This window comes from Trachemys scripta, chromosome 13 (assembly GCF_013100865.1).
Source record: "Trachemys scripta elegans isolate TJP31775 chromosome 13, CAS_Tse_1.0, whole genome shotgun sequence".
Classification (NCBI taxonomy): domain Eukaryota; kingdom Metazoa; phylum Chordata; order Testudines; family Emydidae; genus Trachemys; species Trachemys scripta.
The window spans coordinates 23,735,750-23,748,497 of NC_048310.1; the positions used below are offsets into that span (position 1 = coordinate 23,735,750).

Here is a 12,748-nt window from a genome sequence, read left to right on the forward strand (position 1 = left end):
GTTAAGTATATGATTTTAAAATATTCAGATTTAATAACTCACAGTAATAACACAGCTAATGAAAACTGCTTTTGATAAATATGGATCCAAAGCATTCCCCCAATTGGACAGATCTTGCCAGTTTGCCAATGGAGGAACAGGGCTTCTGTAATACCATTCCTCTTTCTCTGGGATTCCAGGAATGCTCCTGTGCTGGAGAGTCAAAGTGTGCCTGCCCATGCTCCTGCCACACACATCCTCCCAGGTTTCTGTGTAGAAATCTAGCAGGGAGTTACTACCAGAACTCAGATCTCTATTTTATTCCCCTGGGTCTCCTCCATAGCTGTTAACAGCATCCCAGCATCCAACTGATACAGCATGGTATCTGCCAGAGCTGCCAGGAAAGATAAGGGTGAGAAGAGAGGCCACGTCTAGACAGGAGCGAGGAGCTATCAATGTCCTGACTCCCCTCCCCGTGGATTCTCACCTCATCCCAACTCCACAGCTCAACAAACCCTTCAGCCTTGAGGGAATACTTGTTAGGAAACTCAAAGGGGCGTTTCCTATCGTTCTCTTTATCTGTGGCCCTCTCCCAAGAGTTTCTACACAGGAATGGGAGTTTTAACCTAACAGTCTTCCTTGGAACTCCCAGCTATATTAAACGTCTTCATGTAGGATTTCTCTATTACTAGTTCCTGAATGCCATCTGTGTGCTCAGTGCTGTACAAACAGAAAAGAAACCACTCCTATTCCCAAGAATTATCAATTTAAGAGACTAATCCTGTATTCTTTGCACACCCAATCCCTAAGCTTTTGGGATGTACGAGGGATGCAGGACTGGACTGTAGATCAGCTTAGTTCAAACACATAATATATCGAATGATGGGATTTGTAATCCACACTGGGTTACAAATTATTTACATTACCACTGTGGCCTTTCAACGTGTGGCTTTTGTATTTCATTTGTATATTGCACCTTCCATCTCTGGGAATGTTATTTCGTGTTTTATATTGTGAACTCTTATGGGGCAGGAACCATGCTCTCTCTTATGACTGGAAAGCACCTCACACACTAAGGACACTACTGGCAATAAAACAAATAAAAAATAATATGAAGACCCAATCTGGAAATTTTATTTTCCTTATTGTTCATTTGCCTAAAAGCATGTTCAATATTCATAGATATTGTATATACAGTAGACACATGCATGTACCTTTTTGCACTTGAATAAAACATATTCTTATGAATGATCTTTTTCTTTAAAAATATCAAGAATATTTTGAAAAGACCTAAAATATGTTAGAGAGTTTTAAAGAAAAACAGTAATGTTGAGAACAAAGTATTCTACTAGCTGTTATCTGTTATGGTATTAATAGGAGAGGACCAAAATTATAGGGTCTCTTTCCCACTGATTCCATTAACAATAAGAAGAATCACATTCCTACAGCATATTCCCAATGAATCAATGAAGAACAGACCCCTTACATAGTAGAGCACGTTAATTAAGGGTGAAATATAGTCACTTTAATTATAGATTCCAGTTTGGGGGAGTCTATAAGCTCTGCTTTTTCAAACTCTAAGCAGCTGAGATTTGAAGAAATGAAACAGGAAAATGTTTTGTACATAAGCAATGAAACTGGAAAAAGTTTGGTTTGAGCATGATCTCGCACACTTGTCTGAGAAGATCTGCTTTTGACATTAAAAGAGACAGCTTAGTAGAGTTGTGCAAAGAGTTCATAGTGAAAGTAGAAACCACACCAGACTCACCTGTTTTGGGGGTTTTGTTATACCTGGTGGCCCAAAACTGCTCCCATTGAAATCAGAGACAGTTTTTCCTTTGGGAAGAAAATCAGGCCCTCGAAATTCATCCCAGACTGGTTCACATTTTTTGCTAACCTTTATGTATTTTCTCAGCAAACATAGACCAAATAGAAGTTTTGCATCAAAACTGTGTGAAATTTTCAGTTAAACATGGCCTTGATGCAAAACCAAGTGAAGCAGCAGTTTCAAGATTAGTTTAGCTTTAAAATGCAGGGTTTGGGCAAACCCAGTATTCAAAGAGAAACTGAGGAGAAGCGACACAGTTTGAAACCAATGAAGATATTCACACAGATCTTTGTGAAGAAAACCATAGAGGGCTTGTCTACACAGGGGTTTATTTTGTTAGTGTAGCTGCAGTGATGTAGGTACATCAGTGCAAACCCTTTGTGTAGATGCCCTGGCATCAGTGCAGAGAGTGATTTGTACTAATGCAGCTCTAACCCACACAGTATAAGTCACTTCTTAACCAGTACACTTGATCTATAGTAAGGATTTCCATTGTCACACCTATATCAGCAAAGCTGTGGTGCAAAAAGCCTTGATACAGACAAGCCCTGAGTTTCACACAGCCTTACATCTTAGTACCATTACAGAGCTTTCATGAAAACAACAATGCAAGTATATGGAGACACGGTTACTGCTGTACATGAAAATAAAAAGTCACTATGTACGTTCATGCAGATCTATCAAAATAACAAATTTTAGGAAAAGAAAAAGGCCACCCAGCCCAACATGCCATTTCTTTCTGATATAAAATTTAATCTTCACCACCTTGCTTTTTTCACCATAGCTCTTACAATTTCTTTCTCCGGCAGCAAACCTAGGTTTCTCTTGAACTCTTTTATACTTATTAATTCTATTGCCTTTCCTGTAACTTATTCCATATGCTTATTACCCTTTGCATGAAGCATTTCTGCCTGAGTTTCCTATTTACTCACAGTTTCCTAAACTTTAGATTAACCGGACATATTAATACACCTATTTCTACCATCTGTGATAGATCATATTACAGTGACAAGGCTGAAGGTAACAATGTCAGTGCAAATCTATGGAGACCACTTTATAGCAATGAAATAAAATAATGTTCATACAAATTATACTATCATTTAGAAAAATAAATGTAAGTCTGCCCCCTAGCTTAGCCTGGTTTGCTCAGGTCTGATTTTCAGTCTCTCACTCCGCAGACCAGCAGAGGCCAGGACTACTGGAGTGGCAGTATACATACAGCCCTGGGCCATGTGGGCAGGGATGTTACTCAATAGCAACCTCTCCAGCTGATTGAGGAGCGGTATTGATTAGCTCAGTGGGGCTCCAGTCCCTAGGGTGACCAGACAGCAAATGTGAAACATCAGGACAGGGGGTGGGAGGTAATAGGAGCTTGTATAAGAAAAAGACCCAAAAATTGGGACTGTCCCTATAAAATCGGGACATCTGGTCACCCTGCCCGTCCCCCTCAAACAGAAGGACTGGAATGCAACAGTAGGGGGAAGGTTCTATGGGACACAGGGCACTACCAGAGTGAAGACATTTAATGAAGTGACTATAATTACATTAAGGCTGACACAAACTTATGAAGGAAAGGAGAACCCTGGCACTCTGAACCACTAACATTGGGTGAAATCCTGACCCCAGTGAAGTCAATGGCAATACTCCCATTGATGTCAATTTTACCCATTGCACCTAGGCAGTGTAGGGTAGAGCAATGACACCAGACTGGGAGTCAGAACTCCTGAACACTAACCACTCTTCAGCTACTGCCTCATTCTGTGGCCTTGGTAAAGTAATTTAACTTCCCTGCTGTAGTTTTCCCCATCTGTAAAACCAGCTAATACTATCAGTGAGGTAGGGCCAAATTTTCTAAAATAGCCTCTAATTTTGGGTGTCTCCTGTTTTAGGCATCCAACTTTTGACACCTAGTGACTTATTTTCAGAGGTGATGAGCACTTGCAACTCTCATTGATTCCAGTTGCATCTGTGGTGCTCAGTTCTTCTGAAAATCGCAAGGGTCTGAAGTTGGACATCTTAAATTGAAGTGCCAGAAATTAGAGTCCACTTTTGAAAATTTGAGCCTTGATGCTTGTTCATTGGTATTGTGGAAGCAGAAATGTAAAACACACTGTGCAAGTGCTAAGAAACATTATCATACTTATTATTAGGCACTGCAGCCTATACGTTCCTCTATCAAAAAGCCCTACCACAACAGGTAATGGTGACCTTTTTTAACAATATGACTATCTATTTACAAAGAATCATTTTATTCTGCCTTTTATTGTGAGACTCTGACACAGGACAAATGCTGCAAATCACAGTGCAAAGGAGGTCAGATATCGATGCTGTTGTGGCTGTTTTAATTCTGTTTTCTTGATTTGTGTTTAAATCATAGTGGTATTGTGACAAAACTGTTTGTCTTTAATATAGTTCAATTGGCCTAATGAACCCAGTTTAATGTTTTAAAAACAATCTCACATCGTGTATTTAGATTAAGACCTCTAAAAAAATTCAGTGAATTTAAAATTATTTCAAGGCCCCATCCCACAGATATGAAAAGCTCAGATTACTAGGCTAATTACAATTAGTCTACCATAATTCTCTTTTTTCATGCATCTGGTTAGCTAGCAAGTCCACAAGATGCCCATGAAATTTTAAGTGAATTTTAATACATGTGAAAGATGCCAGATTCAGAATATGGGAGGTTCTCCCTTCTAGGATTTCTCTGTTTATTCACAGAACAAGTACAGCTGGGTAGGGGCAATGCAAATTTCCCCTCATTGCCCTACCGATGTGCTTCATCTCTGATTTGGATCACTGCTAGGAGTGAAAAAGTACTTCAGATCTTCAGGTTCATTCACTGTTTAGCTTCACTCCTGAAACAGCCAATAAGAGTGACAACGTCGCTGCGTTTTTTGTGATCCACTAAGAAATGGACTGACACCACCAATTCATTTCATGTTGGTCACCAAACATCCATCAGATCATAACTGTTTTCAGTCACTTCTGACCAAGGTCAGACTCTGACTAGTGACTGAGTCGTGAAAAGTTCTGTATTCTATTATCAGTTCCCTGCACCATTCAGTCACCTAACCTTAAACTAGAAATACATATTTTTATAATATCCCTAGGATCATCCCCTTAAATGTTTTAAAATTATTTTACTTTTACATAAGTATATTTTCTTTCACAGTATTTCATCCTTTTTTCTTGTTCAATAAGCATCTGTGCCCAGAAAATCTTTGTCAGAAATAATTTGAATTTTCATCTTTTCTTGCCAATAAGAAGTTTATTCATATTTATATAAAAGGGGAAATACATATTATATTTTTTTCTCTCCTGAATCCACATTACTTACACTTATGAAACATAGGCACGTAATGCCCCCACAAAGATGAGGTGAAGGATGAGACAGAAGATGCAAAGTTTGAATGGAAGAATATAAAAATTACATTCCAAATACCGTACTGTTTTAGCATTATGAAGAGACTAGATACATCTATTCAGAAATCTGAGAGAAATTCAGAAACAGAGAGTTAAATGTACTTATGCTTTCCCAAAACATGCTAAATCAGTAGATGCTAACAAACTATAATTGTCCTCATTCAGACTTGAAAAATAAATCTATTTACTATTTGATGTTTTTTATAAAGTTCATATAAACCCATGCAAACGCCTTTTTTATTCAAAGCACTCTGAAGACACCTGTGCAATTCATAGCCAACTTAAAGCAAAAGTAAACATTTGGGAAAATGACCTATACTGATTTTCTTACACTTGAGGAAAACTTGTGCTACTATGGGGAACAAGAATAGCCCATTTCAGTGGGCTAGTGGATTTTATAGGTCTGTTCTCATGTAAATTTCCTTGGTTACCTAAGGCTCCCATGGTAGGTAAATAATCTAATGTTTCAGCTTTCTGTACTGAAGTTCATAATTTCTGATCTCAGCACTGCCTTTACTGCTGCAAGCTAAATAGTGGTACTGATGCTGCAACTTCCAGGCTACTCATTTTCCTCTCGGATCATTAATGGGTTGCGTTATTGTCCTCTAGCATGGACAAAAATACAACCATCAACCTCTTCATTATATAAGTCTTCAGTGAAGACAATGCTGGACAACTTGCTGAACATCAGAGATCTCAAGTATTCTCAGAAGTTAGGAAAGACTGTAGAACAATACCTTTTTCTTCAGTGCAGTGGACAAAGTCACCGCAAATTTACTAAAATAATTTTAATACAGCATTTCTGTAATAACAATTTGTATCTTCAGGATGTTTTGCAAAACATTGCTTTAGAATAGAAATATTTTGACAAATTTGCTGCAAATATAATATGGGGACTAACCTTTTCCACTAGTACAGATGTTAATTTCACTATCATCATTTGAACAGTAAATGAAAAGAAACTTTAAAAATACTTTGCAATTTTTTAAATAAATCAACATTAAATCCCATTCATTTGTGGCAATATAAACATAACGTCACATCTACGGGTCTGAAGAAAGAGCAGACATGAGTAAGTGTCTCCTGCTTAAGGAAGAATCAACTGGAATAAGATTCCTACTACATCTGAAACATTAGTAGATATATTCTCCTACAAACTAATTTTAAGTGGTTGTACCAAAATGGAATTGTTTTTTGTTTATAATGTTCTTTGAACTCTATGCATTTAATTTATGATTTTTGAAAGGGTTTAAAATACAACAAACAGTACGTCCATTGTAATGTGAATAAAAAACAAGTGCAACAGAAAAGGAAAATAGATAATATAGTAAGAAGATATGCATCTCAAGCTGTTCTTGTTATGACTACAAATCAGAAAGCCCTCAAGTTGTCAAAGTTAAGAAAAAAGATCAGCTGTCTAATGAACATAGGGACCTAATTTTCAGAGATGCTGAGCACCCACAACTCTGTGTGAAGTCAATAGGAACTCCAGATTCAGCATTTCTGAAAATCAGGCCCAAACTGTATTATAATAGAAATAGTATTTAGGGAGTATTTTTGTTGCAGAAATGGAGAGGGTTCCAAGTAATCTGTCAAAGAAGTGCTGCTACATTCATGAGTCCTAAAGCAAGCTAGCTCTCATCTGTGGGGAAAAAGTTAATTCACAGGGCTCATAAGGGCTTGCATTTGTCAAGGAGCAGGACGTCAATGCTATCATTATCAGGCAAGTCAGCCAGGCGTTTAATGGTAGAATCAGGAGACATTTGCTCTCCACTATCAGAATGACATCATAACTAAAACAGCCTTCAGCCAGAAGGAAAGAGAAATGCTGTAAGACTTGGACTATACACAGGCTTAGCACTTTTACTATGCTATACTGACTGAGTCACTACTCCCCTTTTAGGAGGTAAAGCTTTTCAATGTCCTAAAACTCCATCCTGATAGCATTTCCAAAATAAGGATCACATTTTTAAAGAAGTCCTCTTAAACCCTTTTCCTCAAAACTGGAGAGAATGTTAACCCAGCCACCTAGTTTAGGAGAGATGGTCACTTACAATTTACAAATTTACTTTAAGTTTTCTGGCATTTCTAATTACGCTAGTAATTTTCACTGTAGTGAACTATATGGAAGAGTGGGGGATTGAACTGTATTAAGACACTAGCTCTAGCTAACTCTGTAATTTAGAGAGTAACAGCTTAGGTAACTGGTTTTTAAAAGTGTACACACACACACACACACACACACCCCTTTGACTAATCGGAGGAATTTAGTGATGAACTGCCCAGTGATCAGAAACATGAAAAGCAGTACACATTTAGCTTCCACAGTGGCTGTAACTATACACCCCAGGTCCCCAGAATCACAAATTGTCAATATATTTCCCCTCTCCCCCCAATCACTACAGGTACACAGACACTGTACAAAAGCCTCACCTTGTGTAAGAAGTATGAGGGGGAAAGTTATGAAAGTCGACAGACAACCTAAAATCCCTCAGGCTACAAAAAATCCCGCTATTGAGAAACAACCCAAGAGACCACACAGGGAATGTACAGCTTTCAGAAGCACTTCTCATCTTATTTGCACTTAACCTATTGATGTACTTATGCAGGTCACTTACTTTTCGAATAGATTTGAACCCTTTATAATCATGCAGATCGCCGCGGTTTTCACTTGGGTGTTTGGTTTGGTTTTTGCAAACAAGTTTCATAAAAAAAGAAAAAGGTCCAATTATGCAAATCCGCTCCGGATAGGTAGTGAATATTCAATATGACGGTGGTACTGTAATAGTTCAATGCAACACACTGCACTGGACAGATTTATGAGGCAACGTCACTACTATGCTCTGGTCCTCGTTGAAGCATCTTGAAGTTAATTAAAGCTGCAATGTCCACTTTTCCAGCCACCCTCCTCATGCCGGTTTACTATTTCAACATCAAACCAGCCAGGGGGCCTCCCCCTCGGTCTCTGTACTCTTAAGCAGCCTGCCACAGTCAGTGAACAATGAACAAAGATTTGAGTGATAGACGGGGCGGGGGGGAATCTCCACGGGAATAATCAAATCCGGTTTAAACAAGTAAAAATATAGTTTCTAATATTAAACTAGAAAAGAAAACATTCTTCTCCAACTGAACGTGCACAGGCGTTGGGCCAATCCCCTGCAGAAAGGACCTAAAAGCAGCCAGTCCTCCTCATTTCGAGCAGTGAATGAGCCCAAACAAGGATTCTAAACTTAATTATGACACTTAAAATAGTCTTTTTTCCACATAAGCAGGGAGGCTCGCCACTGCTATCTGTATCAACCGGTCAAATCAGCTCAACAAACACGGCCCCTGTTGGATTTATTTTAAACTGCACGGGGGAAAAAAATGCACAGCTCTAAAAGTGCACTACATGCTAAAGGACACATACAGTAGTACACCCATGCTTTCTGAAGGGGCTTTTCAAAGACCAGCTCCCCTAGAACTGCCTGTTATCTGTGTCTTGTATTCTCATTGTTTGTCCATGCATGTTGAATAACAAACAGAGCAGCCTCAGCGCCTTCGGATTGCAAGGACTCTCCCCTTACCCAGCTCATTTTCTGCTAAAGTGAAAATGAAGGGATCTGACAAATCACGTCTCCGCCTAGACACTATTATAGACATAACAATATCCGCCAAACAAAAACCCTTAAACAATAACATCCATACACGTAAATAGGCTGCTGAATCCTCTCTCCTTCTATACTTTCCCTCTCCCCCCCCAATTTCTCTAACCCCTCCCCACAATACAGTAATTTATAAAACGTCCTAAAATTGGACTTAATATTCTGCAGAGAGGTCGATTTTATGCATCGACTAATAGCAATTATAATATAGGAGTCAATAAACTAACTTTTTCGGATGGACCCAGTTAAACCTGTACTACATCCAATCTCCTTGAAAGAACTACAGACCCTTTTTTAAAAAGCCCCCTTTTTTTAAGTTCGCAAGCATCACTGTTTCTGTCAACCTTTCTTCATATACATATTTATATAGATATTCAGTATTTGCAAAACTGCAACAGATGGGCGCCTTAAAAATCTAGATTCTTTCCTACTCATCAAAGAATATTGTTTTATTTAAAATCTTGAAACATCTACTGTGCCCCCGCCTACGACTGTTCTCCTCAGTACTTCATCCCTGCAAAATCATTCTCAGTAAGAGAGGAGAGCAGTCAAGATCAGTGCCGCCCCAGTGTGCTAAAAACGAAGAGCCTGTAGCAGTCACTTCATCGCAACACTTTTAAAAGATAGCCTCTCCACCCCCCTCAACCATTCTTCACACCCCCCCACCCCCAAAAATTTTAACCCCGGTGCCTTGACATAACCCAGTTCCTTGAAAGGCTCATGTCCAAGTCGCTTGTCTTATCCTATGGAATTGGCATTTAAGTTTCCTCTTTAACCTGTTACTTTTTCTGTACGGTAAAAATGCCCTGGATTTGTGGCTGACAGGTGCTTCTCTGCTCCTTCTGCAGTGTTTTCAGGCATGCTCCTTTACCTTGCTAAAAGGTTTTAAACCTGATCTGACATTTAGTGCATACTTGAATGTCATAACGTTCCTCAAAGCATTATGCACGGCTCCTATTCATAAGAGGTCGATTAGAGCACAAAATGGCAGGTCTCTTAGGCACTTGAGTCTCACAAGTTTGACACATGCTATGCATCAGCTAACTTTGATTAAAAAAAAGGGAGGGAGTTTACACATTACACTCCGGGTAGCCGGGATCCTGCAAGGAGGGGGCGGCGGGGGGACACGTTTAAAGTCACTTCAGCAAAGTTTACTCAGCAACAATCCTTTAAAACAAAAAAGTTTCTGGGCAACTTAACGGCAGTATTTCTCAGGGCAGCAGGGAGCTAACTTGCTCCTGCCCGACCCCACGTTATCCCAAACCAGGCAAACTCCTGTCTCTCTCTTTTTATTTTAAGTAACGGTTTTAAAAGAAACGAGAGAGAGAGCGAAAGAGGGGGGGAAACCGGAGGGTTTTCTTCAGGCTAAGTTCTATAGCGCCATTCAATGGCTTCTCTGCTCCTTTCATTATTTTCTGCTTTTCCCCTGACAGCCCTGCTTGCAAACGTCACTGCTATGGATATTTAATTATACTGTATTTTTTTAATCACGGTGGAAAACGCAGGCCCCGTTGCGATGATTAAAAAGAAATAAAAGAAAATAGTCCAAACTGACTTTGGAGCCTCTTCCCTCGCTCCCGGGAGCTGCCGGGAGCCTGAACCCCCCCTTTTTACCTTTGTCTTTCTTACCTTACAATTTAAAGCAAAGCGTAGAAGAAACTCCTGCACGTAAACGAAGCGTTGTAAAAGATTGTGTTCAATGAATAATGAAGCATGTCCACATGATTGACTTGATCATTTTCTTGTGCTGAGGGGGAAAAGTGGAGCGCGGAGCTGTCACAATTGCCCGCTGTGGCTAGCCCTCCTAACTGTTTGCAACACATCCCGAGTCAAGAGTGCTTTATTTTAATCTGTCTCTTTTCAGAATAACCCCGTTCATTGATACTGATCACCCAACATCACAAGACATTCCCATCTTTCAGCTTGGACTCCCCCTATCTGGTAGGTGAAATGCATTGTACCATTAAAAAAGCACTCCATTGTCGTCTTGGCATAATTCACAGCAACTAGATAGGTCTTGCGGCATTTAGCTTTGATGAGCCAAAAGCTGAACCCTTGATATAATAATCTACAAAGAATGGTCTGTGATCGTCCATTTTTTCTCTCTGTCTAGCAACTAAGAAACCATTTAACACAGCGCAGCTTGGTCTTGACCTTGAGCTCATGTAAACACACTTATTAAAATCTATCTATTCTCTAAGAACACATTCTGATTGTCAGACTTGTTATTCAGACATGGATCAACCCCCCTCGCCTGTCTTTACTTGCATTCCTGCCTTTTACTAAACAATTTTTTATCAAGCCCGAAGAGATTACCATTTTTTTAAAAAAGCGTCGTTCTTACCTGCTCCTGAAACTATTTCAAGTCTGTTTCTTTTAAAAACTCCAGGGTAAATCTTGGTGGACACCGGGACCGGAGCATCAGTCACAGCTCCGGCGTTTAAGAGAAGTAATCAGCGATAAAGTGACGTTGATCTGCACTGTAACCTTGTGGCGTATTTAATGTAAATAAGCCAGTTATGTTGCCAATCGCATGCATACAAACACATAAAGGTCTTCAGCGTTGCATTTTGATTCTTTCCATTAGAGCCGACTTTATTTACATACACTATTTAGGGGATCATGATAATTCTAAAACAATACTAGTGCCAAATGATTATGAAAATATGATTTTAATTAATCACGTAGTAGGCAAGGAAATTAGCATACGGTAATTAAACTTAGAGAAAAACGTCATGGAGGTTCTCTGCCTTATGGGTTCGGAATAATCATTAAACGATGGGTTTTCAGGACTTAATTATCAAACAAATAACTTTTTTAAAGCAACTTTACAAGGTTTATCCGCAGGGCAACGATTTAGTAAATAATATATAACCAGGCAAACAAGGTGCAAATGTGACTGGTGAAATAGGTTATGTTTCTACAAAGCAAAAGGGGAGGGGGGAAGCTGAATAATGCAATTATGGATTCTGTGTCCCATAGTTGACAAAAGCATGGTGCCTCAATAGACTCTTTGTTATGGGATTATATAATGATTGTGGTGTAATTATGGGAAAAAAGATTTAGTAATAATAAAAAGTATCAAAATACACCAATGAGCAGCTTGTTTTAAAGAAAGGCTTGCATGTGACATTAGGGGCATGTTAATAACAAAAAAGGCAGGATCCGAAAGGGTTGACAAATAAAAAAGACTGTGATGCGCATGATTAAGAAGCGATGGAGACAGATTGATTATTCAAAATGCCGAGCCACAGGGACACTTAAAACATTGATTCAGGTAAGACTAGTTTCATCTTGACTGAAATGAGTTCCCTGAAGATGACTGGCATACATTTTAAATCAGTTTACTACATAAAAAGCAAAACATCACAAGCAGAATCCATCTAGTTAAAATAGAAGTCCAAGGGGGAAAAAAAAGTTTATGTTTGTGGCAATTCCCAGGGAGACTATGGAATTGCAGAGGAAGGGGATTTATTAATTAGCTCTTCCTAAACACTGGACCTAAATGGACCCATCATTTATAATCCCCAACTTCCGTTTCTGGATTATTTGGTGCTAACCTGGCTCTTTAGGTTATAGAGGTTGTATTAATAATCCTATAGGTACAGTAAGACTTTTGTTACAACTGCATTAAAATAACTTTCTAAAATAACTGAAAAAATAGCTATTTTTCCCAACTGATATTTTAAAAGTGAAGTTTATGAATAGTTGTCCAGAGCTATTCAATGTTAAAAAAATTCCCATGTCTATACTAAAAAGTTTAGGAATTCACTCTGCATTTTCCAATTTGATGTGTCTGAAATTCTCTTTGAACAAATTCCAAAATACAAGTTTTTTCTATAGAAATTAGCATAGCAATCACATCAATAAT

General features: G+C 38.8%; 1 protein-coding gene across 4 annotated transcripts in view; it reads right to left on the reverse strand.

The window, feature by feature from the left end:
• ZNF536 (zinc finger protein 536) overlaps positions 1–11,321 on the reverse strand; it is a 417,852-nt gene extending 406,531 nt beyond the window's left edge. For 2 of the 4 annotated variants that reach the window (XM_034788197.1, XM_034788201.1), the window contains exons 1-2: positions 11,222–11,321; positions 10,507–10,624 (exon numbers count right to left, since the gene is read on the reverse strand). The gene's annotated coding sequence lies outside the window, so the exon portion shown is untranslated. Of the gene's footprint in view, positions 1–7,851; positions 8,517–10,506; positions 10,841–11,221 lie in introns of those variants that run through there. The other 2 variants (XM_034788198.1, XM_034788199.1) reach the window with 2 other exon arrangements.
• Positions 11,322–12,748: the final 1,427 nt, after the last annotated feature.